The sequence below is a fragment of the Vicia villosa genome, unplaced genomic scaffold (assembly GCF_029867415.1).
Source record: "Vicia villosa cultivar HV-30 ecotype Madison, WI unplaced genomic scaffold, Vvil1.0 ctg.000175F_1_1, whole genome shotgun sequence".
NCBI classification, from domain to species: domain Eukaryota; kingdom Viridiplantae; phylum Streptophyta; class Magnoliopsida; order Fabales; family Fabaceae; genus Vicia; species Vicia villosa.
Window position 1 is genome coordinate 626937 of NW_026705050.1, and position 12474 is coordinate 639410.

Genomic DNA, 12474 nt, shown 5'->3' on the forward strand with positions numbered 1-12474 from the left:
AGAAATACTTTGAGTTTCTATAGCATTGTAACAAATGCGGACCCCTGTCATACCCCAAAATTTGCCCATCATATTTTATACTCAAGCTCACTTGAAAATCTAAGGCTCACTCTCCTAATCAAAGACCTCCTAAACTAGGGTTTTGCATTCCTTTAAAGAAAATTGACGAATCAAAGTATCCAATGGGTTTCATATGACTCATGATGTCTCAAACCATCCCTATGAATTATTAATCATTTAAAAGTGATAAATAGTTTATGTAAATCATGTAAAAATCAAATATTTGATTTGAAGGCATATAGGAATCATATCCAATCATCAAATAGACAATATATTTGATTCAATCTTTTAAAAGTGATAAATAGTTTATGTAAATCATGTAAAAATCAAATATTTGATTTGAAGGCATATAGGAATCATATCCAATTATCAAATAGACAATATATTTGATTCAATCTTTCCAAGATTGGCCAATTTTGGAAAGATTGAAAATCAAATTTCAATCAAACTTCAATCTTTGATTCAATGGAGATTTGATGCATTATTTTTACCCTAATTCAATCTATTATAAATAGACAACCACTCCAAACCTAGTGCCCACAAAATTATGCCTCCAAGAACCCTAATTGAGCTCCTAAAATCTCAAGCAAAAGTCACATTCGAATTCAAAGTTACAGGCCAATTCAAAGCGTTTTGAGGATTCAATCACACTCCTGGGACATCATTGAAGGATTTTCAGTAGTTCCCTAAAGTCGAAGTGCTCAGAATCGCTCCCCATAACTCACGGTTTGCTCTCTCTTAAATTCAGTTCGAATCCCATATTTTATGCATCACACACTTGATTTGATCACATATTTATGTTTGCCATGATGCTATGATTGTTTCTGGGTAAGTTAATGATTGTTTAATCGCTTGTATGAAAGATCACCATTGCTAAGTTTTCGAGGTTCCATATTGGGGATTTCTGTTACAGGTGAAATTAGACGAAACTAAGACCACTGTTGTGTTCAAGGGGCTAAACCCCATCGATCTATGGTCCTACGACCAATTTCTATTGTGTATTGCGTTATTTTTTATCTGTAGGAGCTATGGCAACGAATATATGTCTGTGGGTATAGATCCAGACCTATGCCAACGGTTGGGTGAGGAAGACGAGTGCGTGGCATCACGCCATTGACTCGTTTCAAATGGAAAGCGCGCGCGTCTTAATGAGTGGACTCCCAGATCCTAGCGCTTTGTTCCTGTACCTATCATGCACCCTCGCCTCTCTAAGCCATCTGATCTGCTCTTATTTGAATCCAACGCGCGTAAGCTGGAGGGCACACCATGCACCCTCAAGGCTTGTCCACACAGGATCACATGCGTTAGTTTTTTAAATTTTTTCTTTTATTTGATTTTTAATTGTTTTTTATTTAATTGTTTTCTTTCTTTTTTAACTTATAACTATTTTAAAAATTTTAATTCTTTTTATCTTTAGAATAATAAAAAAAAATTTAATATAATTTTTTTTAATTAGAGTTATTTAGGTTTATAATTTTAATTAGATTTTAACTTTAGATTAAGTAGATAATTTAATTAATTAAGGTAATTAAACAAATTAGAATAATTAAGGTTAATTTAAAATCAAGGCTAGGCGATCCTAAGGATTGGCTTGATACCAAATTTCAATTAACCACAAAATGACCGAGCTAGTTCTCAGTCTCACATAACTGAAAAGTTGTTTGAGAATGACAAAGACTGTTTTTTTGTACCATACCTCAACAAGTAAGTGTATTTGATCTTCATAATATTTTTTAGTAAATTAGTTTTGTTAGGTAATCACATATATTATAAAGAATTGAAGTTGATTCATCTAATTTTTGTTTCCCATGGAATGTAGTCATCATTGAGCCAAAAAAATAAAATGTAGTCTTCCTATGTTCGATGGGGTTGAAGCCAGATAAAAACATCGTTTTTATTGTTGATTCGTAAGTATAATTTATTTCCTTACATATAATTTATGATGTTTTAGAAGACAAATTTAATGAATATATTTTATTATCGTAGAGCCATAGATGGATATAATAGGTTAAAAGGTTCGAGAAAACAGAGAAAGCCAACATGGACCATTAATCTCAAAGTAAGTTAACAATTTCATAACTAATTTAAAGTTTATTAATAAATTTTGTATATGCTATATATTTACTGTATAAGCCAATATGTTGAACATTGTATCAGCTGGAATTGTTAATACATGGAATCAGGTATGTTACAAAAAAAAATTATGTGTCAATTGTCTTCTTTAATGTTAATACAATATTCTAATATTTTAAAATATTTATCTAGATATTTGGAGATTCAACGCCAATTCATGATGATGACGTTACGAATGTTCAAGAACGTTGTGCAAATTTTATTTTAGAATTCATTTGAAGTAATACTTGGTCGGTGCCATTTATTTTTGTGCTTCTTTTGTAAGCATCATAGTTTGTTTAGCTTTGCTTAGACTAGCTAGTGTTTTGATACTACTTTAGTTAGGTTTTGGCAAGAGTCATTTTGTTCTATGGTACTGTTTGTGACATAGTTTCTCGAATATTTTAAAATTGATGGAATTTATTTAAAAAATTGTTCCATGGTACAGTTTGTATTATGGTTGTGTATGAAGTTTTTTATTAGTATTTGGTTGTGATGAAATTTTTTATTATTCATAATTTATTGTATACTAGTATCGAAGAAACAAGAATAAAAAAATCAGTTAAAAAGCGACACTGTGATTTTAAATCAGAGTAATCAATTTAAAATAACATTACTAAATCAAGTGAATCGATTTAAATTTGAGATTCTAAAGCGGATCATGTAGATTTAAAAAACCGCATTACTTTTTAATCATTTTTTAAATGTGTCAAACCGATTTAAATACACATTTTTAAATCATATTAACCGATTTAATAAAATATTTTAAATCGGATCATACCTGATTTAAAATAAAAAACTTTCTAAATCGGTCACTATTAAATCGAAACTTCAGCTGATTTAAAAAGTCATTTTTAACCGATTTAAAATGTGTTTTTTGTACTAGTGGTGATGCATAAAATATGGGATTCGAACTGAATTTCAGAGAGAGCAAACCGTGAGTTATGGGGAGCGATTCTGAGCACTTCGACTTTAGGGAACTACTGAAAATCCTTCAATGATGTACCAGGAGTGTGATTGAATCCTCAAAACGCTTTGAATTGGCCTGCAACTTTGAATTCGAATGTGACTTTTGCTTGAGATTTTAGGAGCTCAATTAGGGTTCTTGGAGGCAAAATTTTGTGGGCACTAGGTTTGGAGTGGTTGTCTATTTATAATAGATTGAATTAGGGTAAAAATAATGCATCAAATCTCCATTGAATCAAAGATTGAAGTTTGATTGAAATTTGATTTTCAATCTTTCCAAAATTGGCCAATATTGGAAAGATTGAATCAAATATATTGTCTATTTGATGATTGGATATGATTCCTATATGCCTTCAAATCAAATATTTGATTTTTACATGATTTACATAAACTATTTATCACTTTTAAAGAATTAATAATTCATATAAAATCAAATAAAATTCAAAAATTCGTGGAAATAATATTTGGAGTCTTGGATAACTTGAGGATCAAGATTGAGCCAAAAAAGATTGGGCTTGTTTGCAAGAAAATCTATTTTGAATCACTTTTGTTTCACAATTTTCCTTCAAAATTGTCCAACTTTGACAAAGCATATCTCCCTCAATTTTTAAGATATGGAAGAGTTCTAGGACTTTTTGGAAAGCACAAGATGTCCTCTACAAGCCACTTTGGAACCTTTTTCCTATTTGGAGATTTTATCTTGTTGAAATGGGCTTTGACCAGAAACTACTTTCGGTTGACTTTCAAAAATCACATATAATCTTTTGATCCAAATCTCTCAAATAAAGTATTTTTAGCCTTGGCATGTGAGAGACAAAGTTGTAGATAATTCAATTTCCTTCAAAATGAGCTTTGGATGTAGAATTTTTGATGTTCCATGTGAAATTTATGGCTGGTCAAAGTTCAGTTGACTTTTAGGTCAAAAAACCCTAATTTAGAAACTTTGAGTTTTGTTGATTTCTGAACTTTCCTTGATGAATCATGATCAACCCTTGATAAAATGATGAATGATACTTCAAAATGAGGATGTTTACCAAAAACCAGGAATTTTGACTGTACTTTGACTACAGTTGACTTTTAGGTCAAACTAGTCGACTGTTGATTATCTGAGCAATTGATTGAGCAATCTTTTAAATTGAAGCTTGAATTTTGTCATAGGGATGGTTTGAGACATCATGAGTCATATGAAACCCATTGGAGGATTTGATTCATCAATTTTCTTTAAAGGAATGCAAAACCCTAGTTCAGGAGGTCTTTGATTAGGAGAGTGAGCCTTAGATTTTCAAGTGAGCTTGAGTATAAAATATGATGGGAAAATTTTGGGGTATGACAGCTGCCCCTGTTCAATTTTCATAAACCTGAGGGTGTAGATTGGCTTGTATGCCGTTTGAAATCTGAAGGTGGAAGAAGATTGTACACTAGAATACCAAGAAATTTGCCCTTGTTGATGCAGGGACATTTCCGGAGGTGGGCTTAGAGATGCCATCCGGATTTGATAATATGAAAGTAAGAATAAGTCATACATTAGATTGTATCTGAGCTCGATGTATTGAGAAGTGTTTGTTGAAGATGGGCTTAAAGATGCCATCAGACTTGGATAGATTGATTTGATTGTCGTGACTCTATTGTCATGATTCCATTATCGTAAATTCATTGTTGTGACTCAATTGTCGTGACTCCATTGTCGTAAATGCATTGCCGTGACTTAATTGTTGTGACTCTATTGTTGTGACTCCATAGTCGTGACTCCATTGTCGTGACTCCATTGTCGTGACTCCATTGTCGTGACTCCATGGTCGTGACTCCATTGTCGTGACTCCATTGTCGTGACTCCATCGTCGTGACTCCATCGTCGTGACTCCATCGTCGTGACTCCATCGTCGTGACTCCATTGTCGTGACTTCATTGTCGTGACTCCATTGTCGCGACTCCATTGTCGTGACTGTATTGTCGTGACTCCATTGTCGTGACTCCATTGTCGTGACTCCATTGTCGTGACTCCATTATCGTGTTCTTTTCTGAATGGAGTGTCATGATTAAGTCTGTTTCTTTCTTTGATCATGTCAGCTTCGTTTGTGATGATAGGATTAGATCTTTGAATGTTGATCGTGTCAGTACCGTTCGTGGTGACCGAATTGGATCTTTGAAGGTTGATCGTGTCAGCACCGTCCGAGGTGGTAGAATTAGATCTTTGAAGGTTGGAGATATTGTTTATATGCTTGTACTTGTATCCTGAAAAAAGTTAAAGTAAGTCTCTATGCAATGTCATGATGCATGTATTATGGGATGAGTTTCTCAAAATAAATGAGAAACTTGTATGTTGCGCACTATATGAAATGTATGGGTATGTATATGATATATGAACATGATTTATGCTATCTGGAGTAGCCTGATCGAGAAAATGAATTTTCAGATTATTGTGCCTCTGATGCCTGATCTTGTTTTGAAAATATACCGCTGGGGATTTGTGATTTCAGCTTGGGGATGAAAACAGTTTGAGTGATTGATCTCGATGCACCCTGAATGGGGATAGGAGAGTTGGATGAATAGACCCTGTTGGAGGAGGGATTGAAGATAGCTACTTGAAGGTTACTTTTTGGGGATATGATCTTGTGAAACCGGCTCTGTGGGAAAGCGTGGATGCTTTGAACATTGCCCCTAATGGTTATAACAACTGCCATTCCTGGACTTGTATTGATTGGGACATAACAATGAGTATTGATTGAGGTATCAAACAGGCTTTGCATAGCTTTACCCCGGCTAGTAGGGATTTTGAAGAGATTCTCCTCGTGAGGACCTTATGGGATACATACTATGGGTGATGCCCCTAGTACTCATAGACTTGGGAAAATGCCCTTGATTGTTCGATGCTCCTGAGAGATTCTTTGAATCTTAAGCTGATTACCCCATATTGATTAGACAAAACATGGTGTGCTCCTTTTATTCATTTACTTCTAATCAACTGAGTCAGTTATAAGAGATGTTGCTGCTGAAATAGTTTTGTCTGTCGGGATGACTTTTAGCCATTAGTCGTACCCTGTGCAGATTCTTCTTGGTGCTAACATTTGAAATTATGTAGTAGTATATGTTTAATAATGAATTCATGAGATGCTATGCATATGTCTGTCTTGAGTTTTTTGAAAAACATTAAAATATGAGATGTAAGAGCGTGATATTTGTAAAAACGTGATACCAACTCAGCGTTTATGGCAAACCTTAAGGAGTCAGGATATCCTTTTGATAACAGTATGATTTAGAACTAACCATGCTTCAGTTAGGACTTTCAAGGGTTGTAACGTGGCTTGGTTCTCAGTTTAAGAAACAAAGGATAATGGCTCAAAGTTTATTTGTACCCATCCCAATCTTCGTGATGATCTTCGATCCTATGCTCAGTTAACTTTGCATTTAAGCTCTAGCAGGTCTTGAAGCCGTAACGTTGACATTTGATGATGGTTAAAGTACTGGAAGTTTATTTGGAGAGGCGGTCATTCCTTTTTGTAATATTTTCTTTTTGTAATATTTTATTTTGTCGAGGATGTTTAGCAACCTTTTTTTTACCTTGATTTTGTTATCCCTAACTTTTGCCTGAACTGTTTATTTTGAGATTACAGTCAGCGGGATGTTTTGATTTTTGATAATTCTCCTTCATAGGTTTTGACTTGACAATTTTTCTTTTTGATAGATGTTGACTGCCTGACTTAATGGTTACGGGAATCCATCATTGATTGTGTTGAATAATAACTGGCATGATTGAGTCAACTGACAATCTACCCTTCCCCAGGTTATGATTAAAGGTTTTAGCTCGTAAGCGATAGAAAAACTTCTACACCTTAGGCTCAAAGGGGGTTGACTAGGGACTAACATCCTTATATCTGCACTGTATAGGAATTGAAACAATGCCTGTACATCGTCAGCACAGTCTGTTCAAAAGCATACTGTATGAGGTTGCGGTATCATTTTCGTCATCCTCCCTCAAAAGGTTTACAACTTAGCAGGAGTTGAATATCACAAAACATAAATAAAGTAAAGACACAGTTAAAATGAGTGATAGTGAAATGATTTATTCAAGACAAACATATGCAATGCACTAATGATGATTATTAAAACAGATAATGTCTATCATGAGTCAGATGTTTAAACAGACGGGAAAGAAAACTGCAAATGAAAGAAAATCTAATGATCTAAAATTCCATCCTTATAGACATTAATCAGTCTGTCATGATTAGGCACGGGAGCGGTGATCACCACAAGAGTCTTGAACTTAATTTCACCAGCGTCGATCATGTCTTGAATCTTGTTCTTCAATGGCCAACAATCACTAGTATCATGTCCAGGGCTATTGGAATGATATGCGCACCTCGCATTGGGCTTATAGCTAGGAGCAGAAGTGTTGGGATTTGCAGGAGGACCCCTCACAGTAATCAAGTTTGGCTTCAGCAAATGTTGTAATGCCTGAGCAAGTGACATGTTGATCTTTGTGAACTGCCTTCTAGGCGTGTTTTGCATATTTTGACGACTTTGCTGTGGGGCCGGTGTGGAGATCAGAACTGCCATAACATGTTGGTTGTGTTTATCATGACCCTTCTGGTTGTGCACAGCATTAGCCATATGAGGCTTCTCAAGTGAGTTGAAATCAATGATCTTGTCATCAATTAGGTCTTGAATCTTATGCTTCAATGGTCCACAATCCTCGGTATCATGGCCAGGACTGTTCGAATGATAAGCACATATTGCATTATACTTGTACCCAGGAGTAGGATTGGTAGGGAATGAATATGGAGGCAATAGAGTTATCAAGTTCTAATTGAGCAGTTGTTGCAGAGCTTGAGACAACAGTATGTGCAATGGAGTAAATGATCGCTTAGGCTTGGATCTCTTATTATCTTGACCACCTTGCTCCCTCTGTCGATCCTTCTCCTTCTTGATCAGATGTGTCTTCAATTCTTCTTGCCCCTTGGCCAAGTTAAGGATCATCTCTTGGAACGGGTTGTTCTGATCCTGGAGATTCTTGACAGATTGTTCGAGATCCATTTCCTTATTGAAATAAACAGTGGAAAGATGAGATACCCTCTTATAGAAACCTGTGATGCAATGTTTATGAATGATATGCTTATGCAATTTTTTCCAAGACCTTGGAATTCAAATTCGTTTAAACCACACAAGAAATAAACTTTATTAATAATGCTTAAAGAAAAACTGTAAATTGTTTTATTATTATATTTTACAAAAGAAAGGAATTAAAATAAAAATAAAACAGAGTCTTCAAGTATCCCATGGACGCTTCCTTTTTGCACCAAGGTAAGTGTTGACCTTCTGTTCGTCTTGGAGTTGCCTCGTAAGCTCTAACACTTTATTCTCTTTAGCGTGGAATAGAGCTTCAAAAGTATTTCTTTCTTCTTTTATCTGAATCCAAGATCTCTTTAGTTCCTCAATGTTGGTTGGCATGTCTGGATGAGAAATAACTTGAGGTACCTTTTCTTCGCACTCGGGTTCCACAATTACAGGTCTGACATATGGATAAGGCATGACGAAGCGTTGAGCACGGGTGCACACCCATCTGAGGTAAGGCTCTAAAGGAATGGAGTTCCTTTGCCCCAAGCTCTTGCTATCAACTCTGTTTACCATGTCCCAAGAACGTACAAACTCCCGGCGGTAACCTTGAGAATCATCTTCATAATCGAACACAACTCCTTGTATAAGCATCTGATGAGGACCATCTCTTCGAGCATAACCAAACTGATGTAGAGCCAAGCAAGGGTTATAAGTAATACCCCCTCTTATGCCAAGAAAAGGAACATTAGGATATTGTCCACAACGGTCGATGATAGTAACATTCTCCTTGGATAAGGAAAGCCAACGGATATCAGAATGAGAAAGTGACATTATTCTCTTATGCCATTGAAGCCCTTGGTCATTCCTCATTACTGAGCGAGGAAAGTGCGAAATAAACCACTTAGATAACAAAGGTATATAACACATAAGAGTCCCTCATTTCTTCATAGTACGAGTGTGAAGAGAGTGTAAGATGTCTCCAAGCAAATTAGGCACTGGGTTGTGTGTCAGAAATATCTTTACGGCATGCACATCTATGAACTGATCAGGATTAAGAAATAACACCAAACCATAAATAAGTAAAGCTAATATGTCCTCGAAGGCTTGATAACTCATGGCTTTCAAAAACATACGAGCTTTTCCGACTAAGAACTTAGCGAGGAAACCCTTGACTCCACTTCTTGATTCCCAATGACCTTCAATTTTAGATTTCTTAATATATAAAGCAGTGGCTATGACTTCCATTTTTGGAGTATCTTCCAAACCAGTGAATGGAATGTGATCTCGGATAGGGAGGCCAAGTTTGTCAGAAAACTCCTCCATAGTAGGTACTAGCTGATAATCTGGGAAAGTAAAATAACGGTGCTGAGGGTCAAAGAATTGGAACAATACGCTCATCATCTCTTCTTCAAAACCTGATGTAACCAAACTAAGCAAGTGACCATGTCTTTCAGCAAAGCGGGAACCTCCGGGAATCTTTGATACCAACTCTTTTAGCTCGGAAGGTACTTTCACAAAGTTAACTCGAATGGTGTTTCTAGTATCCATGACCTACAAAATAGAACAAAGATGGATTCCTTGGTCCTCGAAACGGTTAGTAAAATGATATGTCATGATGTCATGATGCTTATGATGTTATGATGTCATGTAGATAACAAACACAAACAAGTCACACAATTGCCTTAGGGTTAGGCTTGCATGTAGTCCAAAGGTGCATACCCTCCCCACTGAAGTTTAGTTGGTTCAACCTGTCCTAGATAAATATCGGGTTCTAGGGAGCTCATATCATTGACCTTTCTCGAAGGCATTATTTTAGTTTAGCAATCAAATCACCGACCGAAAACATCCTGAAAGTCCAGTCCATATGAGTGTAGCATCGAGTATCAACCAACTTCGTTCGGAACCAGAGCCAGCCATCTCACGACTTTCTAATAGGCCAAAGTCAAGTTCAACTAGGTTTCTAAGGGAAAATTAGTGCTTAATGACACCACGCAGCAGCCAAGTGTTTCCTCAAGTTGGATCCTGTAATACGGTGAACTGACTTTTTATCGATCGAAATGTCGCGGTTAAGCATGAGTCGCCACCGACTTTTATTTTATCCAAACAAGTTAGAAAGGCTAAAAGAAACAGAAAAAATTTTTTTAAAGAAAACTGAGTTCGGGGGGTAATTTATGCAAAGGGAAGGTGTAAGGCACCCTTTGCATCCATGGTTTTCCATGGGCTCTTAATTGCTTTGCTTGCTCGTTTTCAGAAAATGTAGATGAAAGAGGAAAAAATGGACTTTAGCTCGTAAAATGAGCGTAGCCAGTTTTTTTGAAGAATTTTGAGAAAGAATATAGAAAATAGAGCATGGCAAGGCAATTAGGGGCAATTACCTTAAACTCAGATGATAGGTCTCTTTTTAGCCTTTCAGAATGAAAGGGTCAGTCCTTGCCATAAGAGGGCAGGAAGCCTTTCGTTTGGAGGTAGAAGGGTCATCGAATTATCATTCGCTCAAAGACTGACCCATGCCATAGAGAGGCAGGTAGTCTAAGGGGAAGGATTAGAATAGCCTTTCGTAGGCAACCAGAAGATACCTCAGCCTTTTCCGTAGGCAACTTCCGAGGGTCGAGGTCATGTTAGTGTATCGAAGGCAGCATCATTAGGGACCATGACCTTTAATCGAGGCAACATGGCTGAGGTATCCTCGTATTCGAGGGACTGGCTATTCTGCACAAAATACAAGGCAACAAGGCAACAGGCAACAAGGCAACAGAGAGGTTACCCAAAAGTGTGCGTGTGTGCATCAATCACGTGATCATATTCGAATATATTATCTTGTAAAATTAGTGATTCTATGTTCAATTCAAAGGTTGCACTCCCTAGGATTACTAACCACGCATTTAAATAATATAACCAAAACAGATATGGGGGAGGGAAATTGTAACCAGCGGATCCCTTAATAGGGTTTGACATAAGTAATAATTAAAAGCCATAAAATAAAATAGGGTTTAGGGTTACCAACGACGTAACTTTGGCATTTGACAAACCCTGAAAAGGAAAAAGAAGAGACAGAAAACAGAGAGTGAGTGCATTATCGGTTCGAAGGCGAACTTTATTAACCATAAAAGTAAAAAGAATAATGAAATTAAAAGTAAAATAGAGAAAGGACACTTAGCTTCGAATTTGATCTGATATGGTTGGCGGGAAGCCTCGGGGTAACCCTGAAAAAGGCAAGGCAGAAACAGTGAAGGCAAGACAAACCCCTGATTTTAAAAGAAATTAAAATATGCTTTAAAGATAAGGTACTTAGCTCTGGGTTTTTGATCAGGCGCGTTATCGGAGTGAACCATGTTGATAACCCTGAAAAGGCAAGGCACAAAAGAAAAGATTTTAGTGTATTAGAATGTTCGACACAACCCCTAATCAAGGGGCGTAAATTGAATAAGATAATGTAAACGATTTAATTAATTATTGGTCTCGCGACCTAATTAATTAAATCGGGAGGAGGAAATAAAATCAGACACACAGATATTTTTTATGAATTTTTTTAGAATAAAAATAAAACATATGTGAATTTTTGATTATATAACTAATTAGATATAAATTAAATAAGTAAATAAGTAAATATATAAGAAAATAAATAATTTAAATATTAATTAAAAAAATAATTATAATAGTTTTTATAATTAAGAAAAGAAAAAGACTTAAAATAAATATATATATATATATATATATATATATATACATATATGTTAATATATAAATAAAAACAAAGCTATGTAATTAAAAAATAAAAAAAAATTATAAAAAACTTAACTTTCAATCAGGTGTGGCGCGCGCGTATGGAATATGATACACCCTCATGCCTTGGTATGTTGGATTGAGAGAGAGAAGCATATGATGGCTGTGAAGACGAGGGAACATGGTAGTGGGTGCGTCTTGAAGCACTGGAACCAGATCTGTGGAAAGAGAGAGGCGCGCCAAATTTATTTCAAACTGGCCACTCACGCGACGACACGTCGTCGTCTTCTCCACCGAAACCTGCAACAGGTTCTTTTACACCGCCTTTTGCAGGAGCGCTGTAAAAGAGCAAGACTTTCTACACCTGCGAAAATACGAATACGTACAAACGGCTACAAAAATTTGGCGCGATGGTGCCATTGTCATCGTCCAGAGATCACGAGTTCCATGGTCTATACAATTTGTCCTAATTTTTTGTTAATTAGAAAGCCCTAATTCAAGGTCCAAAAACCCTAACATGGTGAACTCTCAAACGCGTACACAATAAGCCAATTAATCATC